General features: G+C 46.2%; 1 protein-coding gene across 6 annotated transcripts in view; it reads left to right on the forward strand.

Annotated features, from left to right (window-relative positions):
• The first annotated feature begins 8,431 nt into the window (after nucleotides 1–8,431).
• The window catches only part of SLC8A3 (solute carrier family 8 member A3), a 166,545-nt gene continuing 146,988 nt past the window's right edge, over nucleotides 8,432–27,988 (forward strand). For 2 of the 6 annotated variants that reach the window (XM_006056133.4, XM_025295286.3), the window contains exon 1: nucleotides 8,654–9,474. The gene's annotated coding sequence lies outside the window, so the exon portion shown is untranslated. The other 4 variants (XM_025295281.2, XM_025295283.2, XM_025295284.3 and 1 more) reach the window with 4 other exon arrangements.

Raw genomic sequence — 27,988 nt, forward strand, 5'->3', positions numbered from 1 at the left:
CCAACATTATTCTTGGACTACCTGTGTTTCTGGGTCTGCCATTCAGAAGAAAATAGCTGCTGTGATTCTTCCTCAAATAGGAACGCAGGGAGAAAAGAAACCATCTTTTAAGTCCCCAAACTGAGTACCAGCCATATTCTCTCAGAATAATTGTGAGCAGAGCAGATGCAGAGTGCAACTCTTAAATTATTTCATTAATAGCCCTCAAGTTTGGACTAAGCGATATTCTGCTGAGTTTGACTTTTTGACCAAGAGAATAGGGGCTTTGTATGGGGACCTGCAGGGTTTCATCAGTTCTATTTTCAAAAACTTCTTGAGAATTGTCTGGATTTCCTTTTTGTCCTCTTGTTTCAGAGGATATTATTTTAGATAAGGTGTCCCACCGTCCCTTTTTAATGAGATCTATGCATTTTTGTCACCCTGCTTATTTAACTTCTAGGCAGAGTACATCATGAGAAACGCTGGGCTGGAAGAAGCACAAGCTGGAATCAAGACTGCCGGGAGAAATATCAATAACCTCAGATATGCAGATGACACCACCCTTATGGCAGAAAGTGAAGAGGAACTCAAAAGCCTCTTGATGAAAGTGAAAGAGGAGAGTGAAAAAGTTGGCTTAAAGCTCAACATTCAGAAAACAAAGATCATGGCATCTGGTCCCATCACTTCATGGCAAATAGATGGGGAAACAGTGGAAACAGTGTCAGACTTTATTTTCTTGGGCTCCAAAATCACTGCAGATGGTGACTGCAGCCATGAAATTAAAAGATGCTTACTCCTTGGAAGAAAAGTTATGACCAACCTAGATAGCATATTGAAAAGCAGAGACATTACTTTGCCAACAAAGGTCCGTCTAGTCAAGGTTATATGGTTTTTCCTGTGTTCATGTATGTATGTGAGAGTTGAACTGTGAAGAAGGCTGAGCGCTGAAGAATTGATGCTTTTGAACTGTGTTGCTGGATAAGACTCTTGAGAGTCCCTTGGACTGCAAGGAGATCCAATCAGTCCATTCTCAAGGAGATCAGCCCTGGGATTTCTTTGGAAGGAATGATGGTAAAGCTGAAACTCCAGTACTTTGGTCACTTCATGCGAAGAGTTGACTCATTGGAAAAGACTCTGATGCTGGGAGGGATTGGGGGCAGGAGGAAAAGGGGACGACAGAGGATGAGATGGCTGGATGGCATCACCGACTCGATGGACAGAAGTTTGAGTGAACTTCGGGAGTTGGTGATGGACAGGGAGGCCTGGCATGCTGCAATTCATGGGGTCGCAAAGAGTCAGACACGACTGAGCGACTGAACTGAACTGATGCATTTTTGGCCTTTCCTGGGGTGCCATCTGCCCACCCTTTTGGTCTTATATTTCCATATACCTTGGTGGGGAAAGAGCTCTGTCTCCTTTTCTGGGATTTTTACGATTGTCATCTGTAGGCTTAAAGCTTGCTCTGGTGGGACTCTGATGTCAAGCCCTTGTGGCAGAAAAGTTACTTGAACTTTACAAAGGAGATCTCCACCCAAAAGAGGGATTGGACACTCTGGTATGTATAAGAAACTATGTTTCAAAGTGAGGTCCCCTAGCTGGCCTTCAAGAGATTGGAAAAACAAACGACTTTGTAATTCTCCAGAGACTTCCATGAGACCGAGATGGATTGGGATGTTTTCTGTGACACCTTGATATTACCTCTGCATTTATTAGAAAGTCAATCAGCTCATTCCCTACTGTCATGGGGCTCCTGCAGAGAAACTGGAATTGGGCTCCTCAAGTCCCATGGAGGCCCTGGGCCTCTTCATTCATCATCGGTGTCGCTCTCTTTCTACCATACGAGAGGCTCCCATTTTTGTTTCCTTCTTATGTTTCAGCTCAGGGCAATCTTTTCCAATGCCTTTCCTCCTTACAGCAAGTGCATTGTTCCTTCCACAATGGCAGTTTACCTCTCTTTGGGTTTTTGTTGAATTTCTTGCATTTTTTTGTTAAACCCAGCCTGTTGGCTATTTGCATTTAGGCCCCCACTGGATAATGACATAGGGTAAATTGCCCTGCACAGGGAGTGGCTCCTGGTCTGCACTGGGTGCCAGTCAGGTCTTAATTGGTTCCTCTGCCCCAGGAACTAACACAGGATTTTCCAATTGGTTCCTACACAGAGGGAGAGCTGGTCCCATCGCTTTGTGAGCCCCAGCATGGAAGCAGACGTAGATGTTTTTCTGGAACTCCCTTACCTTCTCCATGATCCAAGGAATGTTGGCAATTTGATCTCTGGTTCCTCTGCCTTTTCTAAACCCAGCTTGTACAACTGGAAGTTCTCTGATCATGTACTGTTGAAGACCAGCTTGAAGGATTTTGAGTAGAACCTTACTAGCGTGTGAAATGAGTGCAATTGTATTATAGTTTGAACATTCTTCAGCATTGCCATTCTTTGGGAATGGAATGAAAACTGACCCTTTCCAGTCCTGTGCCCACTGCTGAGTTTTCCAAATTTACTCACACATTGAGTGCAGCACTTTAACAGCATCATGTTTTAGAATTTTAAATAGCTCAGCTGGAATTCCATCACCTCCACTGGCTTTATTGGTAGTAATACTTCCTAAAGCCCACTTCACTTCACACACCAGATGTCTATAAAATATACTAGATTGTTTTCAGCCATTTCTCCACTGACCTTCAAAATCATCATATCCAGTGTAAAAAAAAAAAATCAAACTAGGATTCTGGTTGAAATTTCATTAAGTATATAAATTCCTTTGGGAAGGGTAGATATTGTTATGACATTATTTCATCCTATTAATATCTTAGGAAGTTGTGACTCCATTTAGATATCTTTTTTCCACATTTTAATAATATTTTTATAGTTTTACTTATTTGGGTCTTTTGCCTTTCTTGTAAACTTTATTTCTAGGTATTTATAGTTTGAGGCTTTATTAAAAATGGGATTTCCTCCCCCTAGAAATTTGAATTTCTGTTTATTAAAACTGTTAACTTTTGTATTTTAATTTTGTATCCAGCCACATTTTTCGATCATTTTAATAACAAAAACTAACATTTTTGGAGACCTAACAACTAACAGCTAGACATTGTTTCAAGCCTTTTAGTGCATTAACTCATTTAATCCTCATAATATGCCTATAAGGTAGATACTATTATATCAGTTCTATAGATGAGGAAGTGAAGCTGTTAGTCTCAGTGGTGTCCAACTCTTTGTGACCCCATGGACTATAGCCTGCCAGGCTCCTCTGTCCATGGAATTCTTCAAGCAAGAAGACCCGAGTGGGTTGCCATTCCCTTCTCCAGGGAATCTTCCCGACCCAAGGATAGAACCTGGGTCTCCTGCATTGCAGGCAGATTCTTTACCATCTGAGCCACCAGGGAAGCCCATAGATGAGGAAACTGAGTCATAAAGTTGAATTTCTTAATCTTTCCTGGAAAACAATCTTCTAACCTGAAATTGAATATTTTACTATTTAGCGGTATTTTGGAAATTTTTTTATCTTATTGTATTGCCTAAAACTTATAAAACTGTATTGAATAACAGGAGAAATAATACATGTTTTTTTCTTATTTTAATAGAACTATTATAAATAGAGATTATAGGCAAATCCAAATGTACCCTGGTAATCTGATAAAGAACTGCTGCTGCTGCTAAGTTGCTTCAGTCGTGTCCGACTCTGTGTGACCCCATAGACAGCAGCCCACCAGGCTCTCCCATCCCTGGGATTCTCCAGGCAAGAACACTGGAGTGGGGTGCCATTGCCTTCTCCGGATAAAGAACTATATGCTTTCAAATAATGATATTATTCTTATTAGGGAGCAAAGAAAAAATAGAGAGATTTATATGTACAAGTATCTTCCATCATCCCAACTGAATGCACAATTACAGAGAATACCAAGGAGAGATAAGAAGGCCTTCTTCAATGAACAATGCAAAGAAATAGAAGAGAACAATAGAATGGGAAAGATGAGACCTCTTCAATAAAATTGGAGATATCAAAGAAATATTTCATGCAAGGATGGGCATAATACAGGACAGAAATGGTAAAGACTTAACAAAGGCAGAAGAAATTAAGAAGTGGCAAGAATACATAGAGGAACTGTACAAAAAAGGTCTTGATGACCCGGAAAACCACAATGGTATGGTCACTCACCTAGAGCCAGACATCCTGGAATGTGAAGTCAAGTGGGCCTTAGGATACTTTACTACCAATAAAGCTAGTGGAGGTGATGGAATTCCAGCTGAGCTATTTGAAATACTAAAAGATGATGGTGTTACAATGGAATATTAGTCATTAAAAACTGCATTTGAATCAATTCTAATGAGGTAGATGAAACTGGATCCTATTATACAGAGTGAAGTAAGTCAGAAAGAAAAACACCAATACAGTATACTAACGCATATATATGGAATTTAGAACGATGGTAATAATGACCCTATACGCAGGACAGCAAAAGAGACACAGATGTAAAGAACAGTCTTTTGGACTCTATGGGAGAATACAAGGGTGGGATGATTTGAGAGAATAGCATTGAAACATGTATATTATCATATGTAAAACAGATCTCCAGTTCAGGTTAGATGCATGAGACAGGGTGCTCAGGGCTGGTGCACTGGGATGACCCTGAGGGATGGGATGGGGAGGGAAGTGGGAGGGGGGTTCAGGATGGGGAACACATGTACACCCATGGCTGATTCATGTGAATGTATGGCAAAAACCACTATAATATTGTAAAGTAATTAGCCTCCAATTAAAATTAATTAATTAAAAAAAGATGATGGTGTTAAAGTGCTGTTCTCAATATGTCAGCAAATTTGGAAAACCCAGCAGTGGCCATAGGACTGGAAACAGTCACTTTTCAACCCAGTTCCAAAGAAGGGGAACACTAAAGAATGTTCAAACTACCAGACAATCGTGCTCACTTCCCATGCTAGTAAGGTTATGCTCAAAATCCTTCAAGCTAGGCTTTACCAGTACTTGAATTGAAAACTTCGGGATGTTCAACTGGATTTAGAAAAGGCCAAAGAACCAGAGATCGAATTGCCAACATTTGTTGGATAATAGAGAAAGGAAGGGAGTTCCAGAAAAACATCTACTCTGCTTCATCGACTATGCAAAAGCCTTTGACTGTGTGGATCACGACAAACTTTGGAAAATTCTTAAAGAGATGGGAATACCAGACCATCTTACCTGCCTACTATGTGGGTCAAGAAGCAACAGTTAGAACCTTACATGGAACAACTGATGGGTTCAAAATTGGGAAAGGAGTATAACAAAGCTGCATATTGTCACTCTATTTATTTAACTTATATGCAGAGTACATCATGTGAAATGTTGAGCTGGAGGAGTTACAAGGTGGCATCAAAACAGGCAGGATAAATATCAAAAAACTCAAGATATGCAGATGATAACCATCATGACAGAAGTGAAGAGGGACTAAAGCACCTCTTGATAAGGGAGAAGGAGGAGAGTGAAAAAACTAGCCTGAAACTGAACATTCCAAAAACTAAGATCATGGCATCTAAGATCACTTCATGGCAAATAGAAGGGGTAAAAACAGAAGCAGTGACAGATTTTATTTTTCCTTGGGCTCCCAAATCACTGCGTATAGTGACTGCAGCCATGAAATTAGAAGACACTTGCTCTTTGGAAGGAAAGTTATGACAAACCTAGACAGCATGTTAAAAAGCAGGGACATCACTTTGCTTATGAAGGTTGTATAGAAAGCTTTTGTTTTGTACAGATGTGAGAGTTGTATCATAAAGAAGGCTGAGGGCCAAAGAATTGATTCTTTCAAATTGTGATCCTGGAGAAGACTCTTGAGAGTCCTTTGGACTGCGAGGAGATCAAATCAGTTAATCCAAAGGGAAATCAACCCTGAATACTCATTGAAAGGACTGATGCTGAAGCTGAAGCTCCAATTCTTGGCTATCTGGTGGAAAGATCAGACTCGTTGGAAAAGACCCTGATGCTGGGAAAGATGGTAGGCAAAAGGAGAAGAGGTGGCAGAGGATGAGATGGTTAGAAAACATCACCAATTCAATGGACATGAATTTGAGCGACTCTGGGAGATAGTGAAGGACAGGGAAGCCTGTTCTTGGGGTTGCAAAAGAGTTGGACATGACTTAGTGACTTAACAACAACAACTAATATTCACTGAAGAAACATCAAAAGATATAGAGGCAAGAAGAAAAAAAATCTAAAACAAGCAAAAAAATGAATCTAGAGTGACAGAAAACATGACGGTTGCTTGAGGGAAGGTGAGGGATAACTGCAGAGGGGACCAAGAACTTGTGAGAGATGAAAATGTCCTGTACCTTGATTTGAGTGGTTGTTACATTTGTATGTACTTTTGTCAAAACTCATCAACCTGTACACTTAATACAGGTGACTTTTATTGTACGTAATTATACCTCATAAGGGCTTCCCCAATAGCTCAGCTGGTAAAGAATCTACCTGCAATGCAGGAGACCCCGGTTCGATTGCTGGGTTGGGAAGATCCACAGGCGAAGGGATAGGCTACTCACTCTAGCATTCTTGGGCTTTCCTGTGGCTCAGCTGGTAAAGAATCTGCCCACAATGTGGGAGACCTGGGTTCAATCCCTGAGTTGGGAAGATCCCCTGGGAAAGGGAAAGGCTACCCTCTCCAGTTCTCTCTGATGGAAAATTAAGATGCTTCCAGTTTTTTCCTCTTATAAACACTACCGTGAATGTCCTTGTAACTAAACATTTGAGCACAAATCCTCCATTATTGCCACAGAATGAATTTTTACTAGTAAAATTACTAGTAGAGGCAAAAGCGGCTCACATTTTTCAAGTAATTTGATGTATCTTCCAAAACTGCCTTCTCTAAAATCTATGCTAATTTATGGGCCCACCAGCAGTCTCTTGGTCTTGACTATGGACCAACCTGCATCATGGGTCTCCATGAAAACAGACACAAGGTAAATCCCACCAATTGTCATAACCTGAAATCTCACGTTAGAAGTTATTGAACTTTGGCAGAGTCAGTGACTCAGCCCTGAAGTAGATTCAAGGTCCGTGAATGTTGAGGAATGTGAGACCACAGGGCTCAGTTGCTGCTGCTGCTGCTGCTAAGTCACTTCAGTCGTGTCCGACTCTATGCGACCCCATAGACGGCAGCCCACCATGCTCCCCCATCCCTGGGATTCTCCAGGCAAGACCACTGGAGTGGGTTGCCATTTCCTTCTCCAATGTATGAAAGTGAAAAGTGAAAGTGAAGTCGCTCAGTCCTGTCAGACTCTTCGTGACCCCATAGACTGCAGCCCATCATGCTCCTCCATCCATGGGAATTACCAGGCAAGAGTACTGGAGTGGGGTGCCATTGCCTTCTCCGACAGGGCTCAATTAGGACTGAGGATATCCGGGACTCAGACTCAGGACTGAAACCACTGTGTGATTTGCTGAAATAGCATTGTTCAAGGGACCAGGAAAGAACTCACACACCATCCCAAGCACAGGGGCTCTCTAACTCCTATGCCTACTTAATCTCTTTGGACCAAACCTTGTTCCAGAGCAGTTCTTAGGGGAGCCAGGAATCTGGGAAGTTGCACATACTGTTGCAGTTATCAGTGAAAATCCAGTTGATTTCACCTTTTTCTAGTCCTTGGTTCTGCTGCATGTGGCCTTGGGATGGTTTTTTAACCTCTCTAAGGCTCAATTTCCTCAAGAGAAAAATGGAGTTCATAACTATACCTGTCTCACAGAGTTTTGTGAGGATGACATGAAATTAGGCAATCAAATTCATTAGCAGGGTGCTTGGCCCTGAGGAGGGGCTGACACTTGCAGAGTACTATTCTCACTTTTTTGGCCCATCATTTTCGGCTTCAGGCAGCAAAGGCCTGAGAGCAACTTGGTGCCCGTATGTTCTCTCCCAGAATCTGCCCTTGATGTCTCTACAGAAGCCCCCACCAGTCTCATTTTAGATCTGCCTAATGCCATCCATAGACAGGGATGTGAAACCCCATTCTTAGGAGAGGCTTGCCCACCCCTCAGGCCTCCAGGACCAAGCCTGACAAATATAGCAGAAATTACAGGCATCTGATTTCAGGCTACGTGTGTGCACTTCGTGTAAGCCAAGCCCCAAACCCTAGTTCTGTTGCTGCATCAAAGGATCATCTCTCTTCCATACTCCAGGCCCAGAAGAAGCAGCAATTTGGGATACAGCCCCCTCGTATTTTTAGCCTTGAAAACCCCAAAGCCAACATACCAGCGCTCACCCAAGCGTCTGTCACAAGCTGTTGTTTGATTTGGGTTGAGAAAATGACAGACTGAGTTCTACACCAAGAACAGAAGGGGGGAAAAAAAAGAGGGGAGAAAGGGAGTTTTCTTTTCCCTCCACTGCTAACCTCCATCCCCCCTCAACTCCTCCCCTAGGCCTGGGTGGACCCTGCCTGGTTAATCGTCCCCTGCTATATTTAAAAACCACAGATGTGTTTGGTGGAGACTTAATTTCGGGATTGCAGGCGGCGTCTCCTGAGGACAAGGGGAAAGCCGGTGCTGCGCGCCCGCCTGCCCTCCCTCCCCGCCGCTGCCCGGAGCTCTGGACTCCGCGGAATCCAGGTCAGGACGCGCCGCCGTCTTGGAACTGCCGCTGGCCAGGAGGCGCCCGGCGCCAGGCTGCAAAGATTGGGTGGGTGGCCTCGGGCTACGGGTTCCGTCTGCATTCGGTCCTGGGGGCTCTCGGGATGCGAGAGGCGGACTCGGCTCCCCGCTGCTGGTCGGAAAGCTCTCTGAAAATCACCTCCATCGGCGCGCGAGGATAAATATGCGCTGCTAGTCATGCCGTGATAGGGTGACGTTGGGTTTTGGAGGCTTGGAGATTGGCTTTTTGATTTGGCTTCCTCCTGCAGCTTAATGGGCAAAGCTCTCGGCTCGCCCAGAAACCAGACCCTCCGCGCGTCCCCTCCGCCCGCGGCGAGGCCGAGACGAGTCCCGCGGTGACGGCGTGCTAGGGGGAGAGCCGGCGCGCTCCCAGCCCCGGGAAAGCCCCGGCGACGCAGACTGCAAGTCCGGGGTCCTCGGAGCCGCCAGGGCACGCCGGGCCGCTCGCCTTCCTGCCCCCTCCCGGCAGGGATCCCCTTGCTGCGGGCGGCCGGGACTCCGGGCCTCTCCAGGGCTTTAGTCCGAGCCGGCGCCCGAGTCGGGGTTTCCCAGGGGTCTACGGAGGCGTGCTCCCTGCTCCTTAAACCGGTGCCGAGGGACCCCTCCCCAGGCCCCCTGCTCCGGCCCTAGCCCTCGCCCTCCGGATGCGCTGCCCCAAGGCTCCCTGAAAGCTGGTAGCCCACGAGCCCGGCGGGCGGGCGGCGGCGGCGAACTGACATGCCCCGGAGGCGGCTGCGGCCGGCGGGCAGCCCGCTGGGGCGATGAGCCGCTGCGGCCGGTAAGGAGCCCGGCGGCGGGGGCATCGCGCACCTTTCTCACCCACCCCCCCCTCACTTGCCCACCCCGCCCGAGAGACCGAGAAGAAACGGTGAGTGAAGGGCTGAGCCTCCTGCCCTTCCCCCTCAACCGGCGGCAGAGGCCGGGGAGGCAGAGGTCGGGCGGGGGCGGCGGGGGTTGGTGGTGATGGAGGGGGTGGGTTTGGGGATGTCCCCGTGAGGTTTCCGGCTTGTGAATAACGGTGTTAATTAAGTTCTTTCTCGAGATCATTCACGTGAACTGCTTTCCTGCGGGTCTAGTGTCAGAAGAGGTGGCGGGGGAGGGTGCCGCGGAAAGTGTACTGGGATGCAGGCGGTGCTGGGAGGTGGGGTGGGGGACGTACTGGTGGACTGAGTGCCTCCTGGGAGGTGCGGTGGTAGGTGGGTGGGTTGGGGGGGGGCGCGGTGCAGAGATGCCTGGGCTGGTCGCGGGTTTGTCGGGTTACGGACGGGTGCTCATTAGGGAGGCTGAGCGCCGTGTTCCGTGCTGGATGCGTGTATGCATGTGTGTGCCTGGGCTGTGCCAACGAGTGTTGTGCTCCTGGGGTGGCGAGCGCCCGTGGGGTTTGGGGGCTGCGAGGGGAGCGCGTTACCCACTCGGCGCGCGCCCGCCTGTACGCACGCCCGCGCGCACCCCAACCTCGGGACTCCACCGCCGCGGGTCGGGAACTGCAGCCCCGGCGCACCAGCCCGCGGCGGCCAAGGGGGCGGGGAGAAGGAGGGTTTCTCCCGACCGATGTTCTCCAGTCCGCGGTGGTCTGGGCGGGCCGGGGCCAGGTGGAGAGACGTGAAGTGTGTAACTCTCCCCACTCCCCAACCCGCCTCCTCCCCGCCCCACCCCCACCCCCGCTCGCCCACACACCCCTCACCGCCACCACCACACACACATGCACACACGCACACAGCCACAGGCCTTCATTCAGAGGCTGGCCTGCTCCTGCAAGACCCTGGCTGACCTGCTCCGAGGACCTGAGCCACTGGGGAGACGAAGAAAGCGATATGTTTCGGGAGGGGAAAAAAGCGATTTTCCCCCGCCTCTTTATTCACTGTGTTTTATTTTTAACTGTGGAGGGAGAGGGTGGGGGTTAAATAGAACAAACGCCTTTAATGCAGTGCCATAAATTTACCCGCTCCCTGCCCGCCTGCCTGCCGCCTGTCTCTCTCTCCCTCTCTGTCTCTCCTTGTCCTTCTGTCTGTCTGTCTGTCTGTCTGTCTGTCTCTCTCTCTCTCTCTGGCGCGCTCTTTCTCTGTCTGTCTTTGGCTCTGTCCCCTGGTGACTAAAAAACAAACCCCGAACGTTTGGTTGTTCGGGCTCCTGGGCAGAAAGATTGAAACTCGGGGTAGTTTGTCAGAAGGGCAGGCCGCAGCTGGGAGCAGGGCTGCGCGCTCTTGAGTGGCCGAGAAACACCCCAGGCGGAGGGAGCTGTGGGTACGTGATAGGAGCACATCCGGCCTGCTGGTGGGGGCCTCGTGGCGACCTGGTGACTCGCAGCCGTGTGTGATTAATCTTCCGCAGCTGTTGTGCCCCGTCCACTTGAGCTGAGCTCTTGTTTACCTCGATTTTCAAATATAGCTGCTGCACCCTGCTTCTCCCTGACGGAGGGAGATCCAAGATCCGCTCAGGCCCTCCCTCCCGCCGGCCTTTCTTCCTGCGGGCCTTGCGGGGTCCGAGTTTGAGAGGAACCCGCGCCTTCCTGCCTTGCACCTCTCCACGCGAGCAGGGTTGAGGATCAGAGCTGGGGTAGCTGGGGTCTCCCAACCCCTCACCACCATCTGCAATTCCCCTTTGCACATGCAAGTCCACTCCACGGTTACCTGTTCCTTTAAATAAAATATAGATATGAGGTTGAGAAGAAGCAGGTGGGACCTAAATTTGGATGAAGTGATTCTCAGACTTCATGAAGATGGGAAGGCTGTTTAGGTGGTTTCCTCTACCTGGGAATGCTTTCTTGCTCTTCCAACACTTCGTTCTTGTCTAATGTACTCCTATTTATCTTTTTGTCCTTAGTTCATTGGTGACTTTCTCAAGGAAGCTTTCCCTACCTTCCCTAAGCCAGATTCCTTTATTTTACACTCCTAACTTGAACCTATTATTTTGAAGTAATTTAAAGATTCACGTTCAATTTATTTATGTGATTGAGTAAGGCCAGTCACGCCTCTGGACAGCAAGCTGCATGAAGGGAGGAAAGAGAGCTGGTGTTTATTCACCTTGTATCCCCAGGACCTGGCAGTGTGCCTGGCATAGAGAAACTACTCCATCAGTGCTGAGTGAATGAATGGAACTAGGAGGAGTAAGTTACCTCTTCTCTGATCTCTACTTTGGCATCTCTTGCAGAAGGGCTCCAAGTCCTTCCCAGGTGGCGCTAGTGGTGAAGAACCCATCTGCCAATGCAGGAAAGGAGAGAAGATGCAGGTTTGATCCCTGGGTTGGGAAAATCCAACCCTAGATCCCCTAGAGAAGGGCATGGCAACCCCCTCCAGTATTCTTGCCTGGAGAATCCCATGGGCAGAGGAGCCTGGTGGGCTACAGTCTATGGGGTCACAAAGAGTCGGACATGGCTGAAGTGACTGAGCATGCACACGCATGGCCCTGCAGAGCCTCCTGGTCAGAGAAGGAAGAATAGGGCCAGCAAACTGACCCTGTAAAAAACACGCCCTTCCGGTGGACTTCTCCCTGGGTTGGGACCCTGAAGCCAAGGAAGTGTCCCCCTGATCTAGCCCTGCCCTGTCCCTGTGCAAGGCGGCCCCTTGTACAGTCCCTGGCGTAGTTACTGGTATTGTCCATGGGTAGTCATTGTGGCAGAGAAGGCAATGGCACCCCACTCCAGTACTCTTGCCTGGAAAATCCCATGGACGGAGGAGCCTCGTGGGCTGTAGTCCATGGGGTCGCTAGGAGTTGGACACGACTGAGTGACTTCACTTTCATTTTTCACTTTCATACATTGGAGAAGGAAATGGCAACTCACTCCAGTGTTCTTGCCTGGAGAATCCCAGGGATGGAGGAGCCTGGTGGGCTGCCATCTCTGGGGTCACACACAGTCGGACACGACTGAAGCGACTTAGCAGCAGCAGCAGTCATTGTGGGCATTATTCCTCAGCCTACCTGGTCCAGTCACTCACTGCTGACAATCTGGATTTGGAGGAATGTGTCACACAGCTTCTCTTCAAGCTACCAAGATTGGCTCAAAAGAGAAAATCACTCCTTTGCACTCAAGCCTGGTTGCTTTGCTTGGAAGTTCAAACGTTTGATGAGTTTCAGAAATACATTTGACTCCAAAAAAGAGAGCCTTCATTGATTCAACCAATCAGTTATTTATTCAATAAATATTCAACAATCCCCTTGGCCAAGTATTTGCTGGGTACAGAGGCAAATGAAATAGAATGTTTCCTTTCCTCATAAACACACACTCATCCCAGCAGGGATAACCAACCAGTGAACATACAATTACCATTTAAACTGATTCCTGTCTGTGCAGGCTACATCCCAGGTGCAGTGAAAATGTAGGAAGAGCGCGTCTCTAGGGGGTCTTAAGGAGAACTTCTAGGGATAGCTGATCCCAGAAAGACAGGCTAGGGAGGACCTGGCTTTGGTGAAAGTAGGGAGGGGAATGGTGGGGGAGAAAGGTCTTGGAGTGAAAGGATCAGTGTGTGCTGTGCTGCGCTGCGCTCAGTTCAGTTCAGTTCAGTCACGCAGTTGTGTCCGACTCTATGTGACCCCATGAATCGCAGCACGCCAGGCCTCCCTGTCCATCACCAACTCCCGGAGTTCACTCAGACTCACGTCCATTGAGTCAGTGATGCCATCCAGCCATCTCATCCTCTGTCGTCCCCTTTTCCTCCTGCCTCCAACCCCTTCCAGCATCAGAGTCTTTTCCAATGAGTCAACTCTTTGCAGGAGGTGACCAAAGTACTGGAGTTTCAGCTTTAGCATCATGCCTTCCAAAGAAATCCCAAGGCTGATCTCCTTCAGAATGGACTGGTTGGATCTCCTTGCAGTCCAAGGGACTCTCAAGAGTCTTCTCCAACACCACAGTTCAAAAGCATCAATTCTTCGGCACTCAGCTTTCTTCACAGTCCAACTCTCACATCCATAGATGACCACAGGAAAAACCATAACCTTGACTAGACGGACCTTTGTTGGCAAAGTAATGTCTCTGCTTTTCAATATGCTATCTAGGTTGGTCATAACTTTCCTTCCAAGGAGTAAGCATCTTTTAATTTCAAGGCTGCAGTCACCATCTGCAGTGATTTTGGAGCCCAAGAAAATAAAGTCTGACACTGTTTCCACTGTTTCCCCATCTATTTGCCATGAAGTGATGAGACCATATGCCATGATCTTAGTTTTCTGAATGTTGAGCTTTAAGCCAACTTTTTCACTCTCCACGTTCACTCTCATCAAGAGGCTCTTTAGTTCCTCTTCACTTTCTGCCATAACGGTGGTGTCATCTGCATATCTGAGGTTATTGATATTTCTCCTGGCAATCTTGATTCCAGCTTGTGCTTCTTCCAACCCGGCGTTTCTCATGATGTACTCTGCATATAAGTTAAATAAACAGGGTGACAATATACAGCCTTGAAGTACTCCTTTTCCTATTTGGAACCAGTCTGTTGTTCCATGTCCAGTTCTAACTGTTGCTTCCTGACCTGCCTATAGGTTTCTCAAGAGGCAGGTGGTCTGGTATTCCCATCTCTTGAAGAATTTTCCACAGTTTATTGTGATCCATACAGTCAAAGGCTTTGGCATAGTCAATAAAACAGAAATAGATGTTTTTCTGGAACTCTCTTGCTTTTTCCATGATCCAGCGGATGTTGGCAATTTGATCTCTGGTTCCTCTGCCTTTTCTAAAACCAGCTTGAACATCTGGAAGTTCATAGTTCACGTATTGCTGAAGCCTGGCTTGGAGAATTTTCAGCATTACCTTACTAGCGTGTGAGATGAGTGCAATTGTGCGGTAGTTTGAGCATTCTTTGGCATTGCCTTTCTTTGGGATTGGAATGAAAACTGACCTTTTCCAGTCCTGTGGCCATTGCTGAGTTTTCCAAATTTGCTGGCATATTGAGTGCAGCACTTTCACAGCATCATCTTTCAGGATTTGAAATAGCTCAACTGGAATTCCATTACCTCCACTAGCTTTGTTCGTAGTGTTGTTTTCTAAGGCCCACTTGACTTCACATTCCAGGATGTCTGGCTTTAGGTCAGTGATCACACCATCGTGATTATCTGGGTTGTGAAGATCTTTTTTGTACAGTTCTTCTGTGTATTCTTGCCATTTCTTCTTAATATCTTCTGCTTCTGTTAGGTCCATACCATTTCTGTCCTTTATCTAGCCCATCTTTGCATGAAATATTCCCTTGGTATCTCTAATTTTCTTGAAGAGATCTCTAGTCTTTCCCATTCTGTGTTTTTCTCTATTTCTTTGCATTGATTGCTGAGGAAGGTTTTCTTATCTCTTCTTGCTATTCTTTGGAACTCTGCATTCAGATGCTTATATCTTTCCTTTTTTCCTTTGCTTTTTTGCATTTCTTTTCCATGGGGATGGTCTTGATCCCTGTCTCCTGTACAATGTCACAAACCTCATTCCATAATTCATCAGGCACTCTATCTATCATATCTAGGCCCTTAAATCTATTTCTGACTTCCACTGTATAATCATAAGGGATTTGATTTAGGTCATACCTGAATGGTCTAGTGGTTTTCCCTACTTTCTTCAATTTAAGTCTGAATTTGGTAATACGGAGTTCATGATCTGAGCCACAGTCAGCTCCTGGTCTTGTTTTTGTTGACTGTATAGAGCTTCTAGATCTTTGGCTGCAAAGAATATAATCAATCTGATTTCGGTGTTGACCATCTGGTGATGTCCATGTGTAGAGTCTTCTCTTGTGTTGTTGGAAGAGGGTGTTTGTTATGACCAGTGCATTTTCTTGGCAAAACTCTCTTAGTCTTTGTCCTGCTTCATTCCGTATTCCAAGGCCAAATTTGCCTGTTACTCCAGGTGTTTCTTGACTTCCTACTTTTGCATTCCAGTCCCCTATAATGAAAAGGACATCTTTTTTGGGTGTTAGTTCTAGAAGGTCTTGTAGGTCTTCATAGAACCGTTCAACTTCATCTTCTTCAGCATTACTGGTTGGGGCATAGACTTGGATTACTGTGATATTGCTGTGCTCAATCATGTCCAACTCTTTGAAACCCCGTGGACTGTAGCCCACCAGCCTCTGTCCATGGGATTTCCCAGGACAGAATACTGGAGTGGGTTGCCATTTCCTACACCAGGGGATCTTCCCCACCCAGAGATCAAACCTGCATCAGTCTCCTGCATTGCAGGCAGATTCTTTATTGCTGAGTGGTCAGGGAAGCCCTGAAGGGATCAGTATGCAAAGGCCTAAAGTGGACAAGAGCTCTTTCAAATGACTAAAGACTGAGGGTAAAGTTCAGAGAGATGAGTTTAGAGAAGTTCTAGGGGCCAGATCTTGAAGGACTTGGACTTCATGCTAAGGTTTTCCACTGAGTTTCCAGTGGGGACTTAGGAAGGTTTTCAGTACTGAAGTGCATGGTCAGATTTGCATTTTAGATAGTGCATCAAAACCAGAATGTAGCGAAAGGAAGCAGGAGACTATTGCAGAACCCTTGTGCGTTGTCATCCTGCTGGCCTATGAGGGAGGGTTAGGGGGTTCCTCTTTCTGTTTTAGCATACAAACCAGAGCTGTCCTTCTAGGAAGGAATTTCCCTATTTTCTTTAATGAGATTGGTTTGTGTTCAGTTGTCTCTTTGTTTTTTGGATGGGCACTCTAAACCCAACACTGGGTAGACCACTTCAAGAGAAAGGAAAAATGGCTCCAGCATGTCTAAGACACTCTTCCCAGTCAGTTAAGCTGCCCAGCAAGGTGGACCCCTAAAGATCGGAGATCTCTGGGTCCTGGGAAAGGTCTTGAGCAGGAAGGTGAGGGGTAAGAAGGATTGTGATCCATAGAGACTATTGAACAAGACATCTAGATCGGAAGAATCACATGTATATGTACATTTTTATAATATGAAGAGTAAATAGAGGTTAATTCCTGAATCAAGTGTATTTAGATGTGGTATACAGGGTCATGTCTACTAAGAAAACAGCTCTTGGAATGGGTCAGGTAGCATTTACTGCCTTGATGTCTGAATGACAAATAGTTCTTTCCTGATTGTGTACAGGAATGCTGGGTCATGTTGGGACTGGATCCGGAAGTGGGTCTGGAAACTGTATTCCTGCCCAGGCTTCCACATGGCAGTTTCCAAATCACTTGAGAGGAGAAGATGTCCAGGTTACACACCACTTTGTTCATCCTAGAGAATGAACCAAATAGTGTGAGCTTGCACACTCTTCCTTTGTACCCTGATCTCCCAACTTTGTTCTCCATCCTTACTTGTCACTGGTCTCACAATTTAAAAGTTCTCCCTTCCCTTCCTGCCCAGTGGCCCTCCTGCCCTGCCTTCATCAGTCTGCCCTGAGCTCTTTCCTTTTGAGCACTGAATCCCCTCCATCTAATTGTAAGCATGCTCAACATCCTGGCAAGAATATCCCTTTGTTCACTTCCTCCCCTGTCATTTTCTCTTCCCATCTTGCTTTCCACACACTCTTGAAATTTTAGAGTAGACATCTGTTTCTATTTCCCCATCACTCATTCATTCACTTAGTCCCTTGCTTTCTCATTTTTTCTGGCCTTCTGCCCAACTCTCACTCACCAAGGACTTCTCATTCCCCCAAATATAATAACTTATTCCTGATTTCCCCCAACCCCCATCAGAAAAAATTTATCATTAGCTCTGTGAAACTTCCCCCTCTTGACTTCTATCGCACAGAACCTCTCCAGGTTCCACTAGCTCTCTAGGTGGGCCCTCTTTCACTTCATCTCCAAGATCCTCTCCTCCCTCCCAGTTTTCTCCCACAGGTTTGCTCTCACACCTCAGGCTGCAAAAGTTACAGCCACTGTGTGTGATAAAGTGCTCCATTAAGATGGAAAAGGCATTAAATTTGTACTGTAAGATATTCTGGGGGCTTCCCTGGTAGCTCAGTTGGTAAAGAATCTGCCTGCAGTGCAGGAGACCCAGGTTCGATCCCTGGATTGGGAAGATCCCCTGGAGAAGGAAATGGCAAACCACTCCAGTATTCTTGCCTGGGAAATCCCATAGTCAGAGGCACCTGGCAGGCTATATAGTCCATGGGATCGCAAGAGTCCAACATGACTTAGCGACTAAACCACCACCAACCACCATAAGATATTCTGAGTGAGAGAATGAAAGAGAATACACTCACACAACTTTTATTACAGTATATTGTTATAATTGTTCTATTTTATTATTAGTTATTATTGCTAATCTATTTCAGTTCAGTTTAGTTCAGTCGCTCAGTCACATCCAACTCTTTTCGACCCCCTGGACTGCAGCACGCCAGGCCTTGCTGTCCATCACCAACTCCCAGAGTTTACTCAAACTCATGTCCATTGAGTTGGTGATGCCATCCAACCATCTCATCCTCTGTCATCCCCTTCTCCTTCCTCCTTCAATCTTTCTGGGCCTAATTTGGAAATTTAACTGTAAATGTGTATATACAGGGAAAAACATAGTATACATAGAGTTAAGTACTATTTGCAATATCAGACATCCACTTGGGGGCCTTAGAATTTATCCCACACAGATAAAGGGGCACTATTGTGTCCCTTACATCTGTTCAGTCCATTCCTCTCTTCCCTATCCCTACTACCACGACCTCAGTATGGATTTGACAACCTCTAACATAATAATAATGATAATTATAATAGAAATTATTATTATAGCAGCCAACATTTGTATGTTTGCAATAGAGTAAAGCTACTGTATTCAAAGTGCCCAACATTGAGTTTTCCCACTCAGTCCTTACCGTACCTGTAAAAAAAATAACTTTCTAAGCTATATTATGATGATGATACTATAAACAGTAACTTTCTAACATCTTCCCAACTTCATTCTTCCAGTCCTTCAATTCACTTTAGTGGCTATTATAAGATTGCCCTCCTAAAACCCTAATCTAGGCTTGTCATTTTCCCACACAAAAGCCTTGAAGGGCCTCTCACTTTTTGCTGCAGTCCGACTCCTGATATTCAAGGTCCTCCTTGGCCTGCTTCACCACTCCACTTCTAGTCTCACTTCTTACAGTTCCCATGTGGGCACCTAAGTACTCTTGTCCTTTCTTCTTCTGCACCTTTGTTCATGGTTTGCCCTTCACTAAGAATCCTACTGTTCTTCAGTTCAAATGCCTCTTTCTGATGGGAAGACTGTGAAGAAGCAGTCTTTTATTCTGAATTTTGATGACGCAGCATCTGTTTTTCACAAGTCCCTTATATTTATTTAAATGCAGATTTTTTATTATTAAAAAATATATATATTTTTCATCTTGAGACTCACCTTCTTCCTGGACCAAGTCCTTTCTCTCTCTCCCACTTCTTGTTGTATGGTACCTGAGACACAGTGGCTGGTCAATGAAAAATGAATAACCTACCTCACTCTTGAGGCAGGTGGACTAAAAGCAAGAAAGAGAATCTGTCCTATTTATCATAAAAGGAGCCAGTGAAGGAATAAAAATATCAACCCAGGAACGGGCAATGTGGTATCACAGAAGATACATTGAACAAGTGGCAAGAACAGTATATTTTAGTTGTTATTTCTTCTGACAACTACAGGCAAAACCCATTGCTGCTTTATGGGCCTCACATTCCTTACCTTTAAAAAAGGCTATGTTGGATGTGTTAACTTTTAATCTACTTCCCTGACAATTCTGTGTTCTGTGGGTCTGGTTCCACAGCTTATAGATCACCTCCTACTAAGAATGTTATTCATGCTGATCTCATCTTTTGTTTTAGAGCTTTCCAGCTGCAATTTGAAGCCCCCAGTGTGTCTGTTATTACATTGGGTCTCTAGAGGTGAGATGAGCAGCCAACCCAACTATCTGGCTGTCTGGGCTACAAGGCATCCTGAGCTGGTTGAGGGTCTGGTGGCCTGAGCTTGGCCCTCCTGTGTGGAGTCCCTTCCCACTGCAACCCTCCAGGGCATTCTCAGAATCGGCCCCCAAATGCTCCAGACAGTTCAGTCTCAAGTCCTGTGCTTCTGCTTTTCCTTTTCCATCCAGGAAGGATGTATTTGGATCCATGTAGACTCTGTTGTGGAGAAGGCAATGGCAACCCACTCCAGTACTCTTGCCTGGCAAATCCCATGGATGGAGGAGCCTGGTGGGCGGCAGTCCATGGGGTCGCTAGGAGTTGGACACGACTGAGCGACTTCACTTTCACTTTTCACTTTCATGCATTGGAGAAGGAAATGGCAACCCATTCCAGTGTTCTTGCCTGGAGAATCCCAGGGACAGAGGAGCCTGGTGGGCTGCTGTCGGTGGGGTCGCACAGAGTCGGACACAACTGAGGCGACTTAGCAGCAGCAGCAGCAGACTCTGTTGAGAGTCTACCTGGAATCCCTTTGCCCAGCGGCTTTCCAAAGGTTCTGCTTACTTCCTATCATATCACTATACTCTCCCCTCTAGGATTCAGGAAGAATCACCTTGAGTCCGTGCCTTCCAGACCCTCAGGAGGAACTAATGGGGGAGTCAACTTCGAGGGGAATCATTAATGACCAGCCCGTGTGTGTGCTCTAAAGTAGAGGAAGAATGGGACTTCCCTGATGGTCTAGTGGTTAAGACTCCTCCTTTCCATCACAGGGGGTAGTGGGTTCTATCCCTGGTCAGGTAGAGAGATCACAGCTGCCAAGACAGCAGCTGGATCTGCTGAAGTCCTAGGAGTCTGCTCCTAGCGCCCTCTTGTGAAAGAAGGGCCCAGAACATCCCTGGAGTTGAGTGTACAAGAGACTCTCCCAGCCGTGTATCAGAGAGACAACGCTGAGTGCTTGCCCGAGTCCATTTGCTCTTCCTTTGGGCACTGATATGATTTAATCCCATATTTTAACATTTAAAAATTAAGAGAACTAAATGGTATTAAAAAATAGATCAGTCTCCTGGAGAATGAGCTGAGGAAAAGGTACATAAAAGTACCAGCTTTTATGACCAGCTTTCCCTTCATGGGTAGGCAGTAGGGCAGAGGGATGTCAGCCCTCTCTCTGTGGATAATTCCGAAAGATAGAGCCCAAGTCATTTTCTCTGGGAACACGTAAGGGTGGGAATGATACCCCTTCAGGCTGCTCTGGGCTTCTCACACCCCTGGCCCAGCCCTGATTTCCTTTCAGTAATAGGGAATGTTGTCTCTTGGTCTTTGCTGACATGATGCTTTTCCAGGTTGGTGGAGGGAGACCCCCTGAAACCTGGAGGACCAAGGTTATATTCTGACTCCGATATTTCTTGGCTTAGAAACTCTAGGCAGCTAACTGAGCCTCTGTTTCTTCATCATTGTGAACATCCTCGTGAGGACTGAATGGGAGCAAGAAGGCTTTTGTCTACTGTTGGTACAGACCATCACTTGATATTTGTTGAGGGAATAGTGCACTATGAGTGTTGGCTATTACGAGGCCACACACTCTGGAGAAGTAAGGCGCCCATGAGAGGACTAAGGTAGACAGAATGAAATGCGTTTAGAGACAGTCTCCCAACAGCCTTCCAAATACTTTGTGGTCCTGTTGGTGCTTTCAAATGAGCAGAACTGCCAGTTCTCTGAGATCATTGGTTTTAACCATTTACCTCTCTACCCCAGGGCTTCCCAGAAGCTTGACATCTCCTCTCACAGGTGCATCTTTCCAAAAACGCTTAGTCCTGCAGAGTGAGCACTGATCTCTTCGACAAATGCTGACACTCACTCTGCCAGGCTGCAGTCAAGCAGCCTGGGAATATCGTGGTGAGAAAAAAGATCAAGTTGTCTGCTCCCATGGAGTTTATATTGTATGATAAACCAGTGAACAAATAGAAAAGCAATGATTCTAGCCAGTGTGGGTGCTCTAAAGAAAAGAAAAGAGTGGGGATTCCCTGATGGTCCAGTGGTTAAGACTCTGCACTTCCACTGCAGGGGGCACAATTCGATCCCTGGTCAGGGAACTGAGATCCTGCAAGCAGGATCAAGTTGTGAGCTTTCCAAGATGCAAACATGCATTCCATCAACATTAGGCATGAGTGAAATTGCAGCTTGCCCTCCATCTCCTATAGCTGAGGATCTTCAGCTCTACCATCTCCCAGCTCTTCACCCTCCTCCAGTCAGTAATTCTTCTTGTCTGTTCACTTGATGCCAGCCCCTGTATGCCAGTTGTTGTACTGTACCCCTGTACTTTTCAAGGTACTGTACTGTAAGATTTAAAGTGTTTGCTTTTTGTGTTGCTTGTTTTTTAATGAATTATTTGTGTGAAAAGTATTATAAACCTATTGCTCTATAGTACTATATAGCCAGTTGTGTTCATTGGGTACCTAGGCTAACTTTGTTGGGCTTAGGAACAAATTGGACTTACAAATGCACTCTTGGAAAGGAACTCATTTGTATGTAGGGTACTTAACTGTATCTGATTTACATTTTAAAAAGATGGTAGTTGCTGTTTTTCTGGAGCACAGACTGTAACAAATGTGGCAAGATTGGCAGCTTTGCATTAGTCCAGGTAAAAGATAAGCCTCCAGTAGCTGGAAAAGAGTGTGACATACAGTTGGCACCCAATAAACTTGAGAACACATCCAAGATTCTGCGGACCAACTGAAAACAGAAGATTCTGATAGTGAAAGAGGGATGAAGAGACACTGGCACCAAACCACATCAGGCACCGTCGTCATCCCAGCGGTCCTGCAGGGTTTTTCCTGTAAGGATCTCCAGGACTGAAGAAATGTGAGCTGGAAAATTCGACACAAATTGGTCAGATTTAGATAGCTGTATAGCTTTAGGGACGTCTGTGACTGTGAGACAGATGGAGCCAGGAGAATTATGGGCTCTAGTGAAGAAGGCCCTAGAGCTCCAACAAAGGACCAGAATGCTCCTCAGTCTTGTCAAGGTAGTAGCCATTTGTTGGCTCAATAGTCCAAACCGTTCTGAGTCTGGGCTTCCAAGTGGCACAGTGGTAAAGAACCTGCCTGCCGATGTAAGAGACGCAAAAGACACAGGTTTGATCTCTGGGTTGGAAAGATCCCTTGGAGTAGGAAATGACAACCTGCTCTGGTATTTTTGCCTGGAAAATTCCATGGACAGAGTAGCCTGGTGGGCTACAGTCCATTGGGTCACAATGAGTTGGACACAACTGAGCGCGCGCGCGCACACACACACACACGTATTGATTCTACTTTTGAAAATGCTCTAAACCCTGCCTCCCCTCAGCAGGCCTGCGCTCATTGCCTGTGTTCAGGTTCTGATCACATCTCACTCAAATACTTTGAGAGTCTCTGAACTGGTCTTCCTGCCCCTAGTCTTGCCCCACCTTCATTCACGTATCTAGTTTCTGCATTGTTGTCAGTCTAGGTCTCCATCCAAAGGAAAAACAATGATCTTGTCCCTCCTGTGATTAAAAGACTCTCAGTACTTCCTTTGGAGAAGGAAATGGCAACCCACTCCAGTGTTCTTGCCTGGAGAATCCCAGGGACAGGGGAGCCTGCTGGGCTGCTGTCTATGGGGTCGCACAGAGTTGGACACGACTGAAGTGACTTAGCAGTAGCAGCAGTACTTCCTTATTACCACCAAGGTAACGACCAAATTCCTTGACTGGGCATACAAGGCCTTTCACAAACAATTCCTCACTGATTGCTGCAGCTTCTCTCAGCTCCCTCAAATGCCCTGCCCTTCAGACACCCTGCCCGCCTTTCTTTAAACAGACATTGCTTGTTGAGGCTGACCTGCTCTTTAGCATGGCTTTCTCTTACCTATTTGAGGTGCAGTGGCTTTGACCCAGTTAATTCATGTTCATTCTTCAACTCCTAGATCCAAAGTTGCCTGGTCCATGAAGTGACCCTGCTGGTCCCAGGCAGCACTTGACCTTCCTTCCTCTGCACTGTCTTGGCACATGCTTCCAAATCTAGGACTTTTTTTTTTTTTTTTTTTGGTAATTTGGTTTTCTGTCACTGTTCTCCAGTGAAGTGTGTGCTCCTCAGGGGGGATTACATTTTTGTTCATATAACTCAAATTAGAAAAACCTTGCTCACAGCCTCCCTAACAGATGGGATGCTCCATTTGAACACTGCCAAGAGTGGGAGAAATCACTAGCTATTATGCCTTCTATTTTTGTACATTTATTCATGGATCTATTCATTCACTAAGTATATACTGAGCACCCACTCTATGCCAGGCACTGATATAGATGGCAGGGATACAGAAATACCAAACAGATAAAAATTGCTACCCTCTAGGAACTTTTATTCTAAGTTTTTTTGAATGTGCAAAAAAAGAGTTGGGTACCTTCTCATCTAATTCAGTGAAAGTTGACCTGTACCACATGGACTGAGTTTCATACCTGTGCATGCGTGTATACGTGAATAAATGAATCACTGAGAAAACAAAGATGGCATGAGGAAAAACATGGAGAAGTCAACGTAAGATACCCTCCATGAAAAGGAAAATACTCAGAAACATGTCTTGCTGAAAATGGGATGAGCAGCATCATTTTCCTGTGTAGATAAGGGAACTCTGGGTCTTTTCTGTTTCTTCAGTAAAAGTGTAGATTAAGCTAACAGCAGGTTTAGGGAGAGACAGTGGGGAAATCTACTTATATGGGTAGGCAGTTGATGCTCTTTGTCATTGGCAGGGTATGAAAGGAAGTTAGAGTCCAGGAGGGTGGATGTTTGTCTAGTGTATAGAAAGGCTTTGTGGTACACCCACTTATGAGTCAACTCATGATACACTAAGAGTCCTTCTTTTGGTTCAGAGAAATTCTGTAATGGTTGGAATCCCTGAGATGCAAATGTCTTTCATAGTTGGTCTGTGTTCCTTTTATTCTCTCCTGGGATTCTGAACCTTGGCTGTACCTCTAAATCAACTAAGGAACTTTTAAAAAGTCTAAATATTGAGACTTCACTCCCAGAGAGTCCAAAACTTAGGTCTGGAGTAAGATCCAGATACCTATATTTTTTAGAGCTCCAAAGTTATTCTAATGCACAGCCCTCTTTAGCGTGTGATCCTGGTTCCATTATTGCCTCCAATGTGGGGGATGACTTACATGCAGATGTAGATCCAGCAGCTGGAGAAGCAGAACTTAAATTAGGTGAGCAAGGCCCTTTCTTCCTTTCACTCTGGTCCCCTTGCATGGTTTGTGATTCTCCAGATCTGTGAAGGACTCATAGAGAGCAAAGTCCTCTGGTCTCTAGAGAGTGTGGTAAACCTTTGAGTAGAATTAACAAGCCTTGGAATCATAGAATTTTGGAGGCAGGGAGGATATAAGAGATCAGATCCAACCTCTTAGCCCTCTGAACTGAGTGCGATAACTTGCTAGAAAAGAAAAGTCCCTATATTGAGGGGGAATCCCTCAGGGAGTTTCTCTAAGTGTGTAGGAGATGGACATGCAGACAGATCAGCCCACGTTAATGTGATGATGTGTGACAAGTGCCTTAGTGGTCATCAAAGGGCTAGAGGAACACAGGGGAGAAAATGACTCAGTTGGAAGGTAGAGGAAGAGGGTGTTATCAGGGAAGGCTTCCCAGAGGAGTAGAGATTTCCAGGGCTGTATGTTCTTGACCTAAGGGCTCCAGATTCCGATCCTGTTTTTCCACCTTCACTTTTAGACTTTGGCATTTGACACACCAAGTTTCATAGCTCAGCTGTGCTACTCAGCTAGTGGACCTGGGTAAATTAGTAATCTTTGGGCCCAAGTCTCCTCATCTCTAAAACAGTTAACGCTACCTAAATCATTGTGGGATCCTTAGGTCTTACACAGAAGCTTAGAAATGCCTGATGCAGTGCCACCCATAGAGTAAAGAATACTCAATGAAGAGACAGGATTGTTGTGATCATTTTAAAGTCCTTTATTTATATACAGCACGAGGAGATTGAGGCTTGCTGGTGCTTCCTCTTTGTGTGTGGCAGTGCCTAGGAGAAGGCCAGCTGGGTTTTATGAAGTTATCATATGACTTGGATGCCATTAAGGGTTTGGAGGCTTTGAGGAAGGCAAAACGTGACAGTTGCATGGGAACAGAGAAGCAAGAATCGTGGAATATCAACTACACATACTACTGCAAGGTCCTCGATATTATAAAACCGTGATGTATTGCAGCCACTGTCCGTAAGGTTAGAGGCAGCGGTGCGGTGACCAACTTGAGAGCTTAGAGCGGAACAAGAAAAAGAGTAACTTCCCATGACATCGTCATAGCATCATGCCCATAATTCCTTGTTTGTCTCTATCCTTCATTAGAAGAAAATGTCAAATGTTTGGGGATGTGGTGTAGCACTTTCACGGGTGTATGCTCAGTCACAAGCACAGTGCTTGGTCCAAAATGGGCATTCAAAGAGCAGTTGTTTAAAAAATGACTTTGATGCAAGGTGCTTTTGGTAAAGCCAGATTGTAGGCTCTCCTTGCCTTTGGGGGCCCCCCTTTCCTACCATGCTCCCTTAATCTCTTCTCTTTTGACGTCTCCTGGGGAGTTGCTGGCTCTCACACTGCTCTGGGCTGACCTAACTGAAATATGTGCCTTCACTTCTTTGCCTGTTGTGGAGATGGACCTGCCTGCCATCAAAGCATTTTTGACTCAAAGCAACTGTGGAGATTATCCAACCCCACACGAATTTTCTGGATGAGGAAGCTATGCCATTAAGAGTTCTCTGACTCTTTGCAGTCTCATAGCTTGTTGAGGCAGAGCTAGGAAGAAAGTTCTTGCCTCTTGCTTTCAGATTTGGGGCTCTTCTACTGTTTCAGGCTGCCTTGGGGTATGTACCATCTCCAAGTTCATAGTGAGGGCTCCATATCCAAAAAAACTCACCCTCCCTTCCCCAGGCCCTTTGCTTTTCAAAGGGCTACCCAAACCCAAGGCATCTACCTAGCATGGTGGTTAATGCCAAGTACTCTAGAGTCAGACTGCCAGAATTCACGAGCTTATTTGTCTACTTACCATGCGACTTCACTTTCACTTTTCACTTTCATGCATTGGAGAAGGAAATGGCAACCCACTCCAGTATTCTTGCCTGGAGAATCCCAGGGACAGAGGAGCCTAGTGGGCTGCTGTCTATGGGGTGGCACAGAGTTGGACACCACTGATGGAACTTAGCAGCAGCAGCAGCAGCAACCATGATTTGGGCAAATTCTTTAACCTTTGTAAATTCAAATTTGCTTATCCCCTGGAGAAGTGAATGGCTATCCATTCCAGTATTCTTGCTTGGAGAATCCAATGGACAGAAAAGCCTGGTAGGCTACAGTCCATGGGGTCGCAAAGAGTCGGACACGACTGAGCAACTAACACTTTCACTTTCAAAATGGGCGTGACGATAATACTAACTTTTTTACTTGGAATATTCAAAGCTATCATAATGGACGAAAAGCAGCATCCTTACATTTTCTTCCTTGGATCCAAGTTCCGATTGTGGCAGCCAAACTACCGAAGTAGCCAAGGTTGCGTCTTTCCTACTTGAGTGCCGGAAATTTAGTTCCTGTGTTTCTGGGAGAGCTTTGCCATGGAGAGGACTCTGCAGGCTCTCAGCCCCTGTAGGCAGAGGAAGTACAGGAGAAGATGCAGTGTTCTTGGACTCGGGTGACACTTCAGATCCAGTGCAGCCTGGCTGCACCTAAAACTTTAATGTAAATTGGCTGTGACGTCTGTGCAGGGGCCCAGATTTAGAAGCAGAGCAGGATGCGTCTACCCAGGCTGGTGACAGACCCGGAGCAGTGTTCCCATTGGAGAAAGTGGAGGGCGTAGCAAGAGGGAGAATTTGCTCAGTCTGGCCTGGTGGCTCTGTTTTATTAATGATCTGGAAGAGCAGAGGAAAGTGACTTTAATTAAATTTGCCAGTGATATTAAAAGATGTCAGGAGCCACTGCTGAGGACACAGACACCTTGCAGATGGCCCTGGGGGCTTTAGGAAGATAATCCAGGGAAAAAATGAGGGGCCGTGGGCTGAGCTGAGGGGTCAGAGGGTCATCATATGCAGAATGTACCCTCGGCCCACCCTCTTTATCTGTATCTGTTCTGTTTCCAATAGATTTCTGACTGATCTTCCTGCTTTGGTTTTGTCCCACTTACAGCCACCCTAAAACCTATCTAGCCAAATTGGTTTTTCTGGAATACAGATCAGACCATGTCATTCTCCTGTTCAAAATCCTATCATTGGCTTTTCACTGCCCTTAGGATAAAATCCCATCTTCTCAGCCTGGCATATAAGACTTGCCATGAATTGGGTCCTCCCTCTGTGTCCAGCCTCATCTTCTGTCCCTCCTGCCTCACACTGATTTGCCTGTAATCCTATGTACACAGAGGGCTTTCCTGCCCCACGTCTTTGCTTGGGCTGTTCTCTTTGACTCAGATGCCCTTCCCATGTTCTTTCTTTTTTTTTCTCTGTCTTTCTTCTTTTTTTAACTAACGTGCACTCATGCTTGAAGCCTCATTTCAGGGATCACCTCCTTCGGAACGCCTCCCTAAATCCCCGAGTTGGCTCGGTGCCCTGCTTGTGTTCGGCAGCACTCGGCCCACA

The sequence above is a fragment of the Bubalus bubalis genome, chromosome 11 (assembly GCF_019923935.1).
Source record: "Bubalus bubalis isolate 160015118507 breed Murrah chromosome 11, NDDB_SH_1, whole genome shotgun sequence".
Taxonomy (NCBI): Eukaryota; Metazoa; Chordata; class Mammalia; order Artiodactyla; family Bovidae; genus Bubalus; species Bubalus bubalis.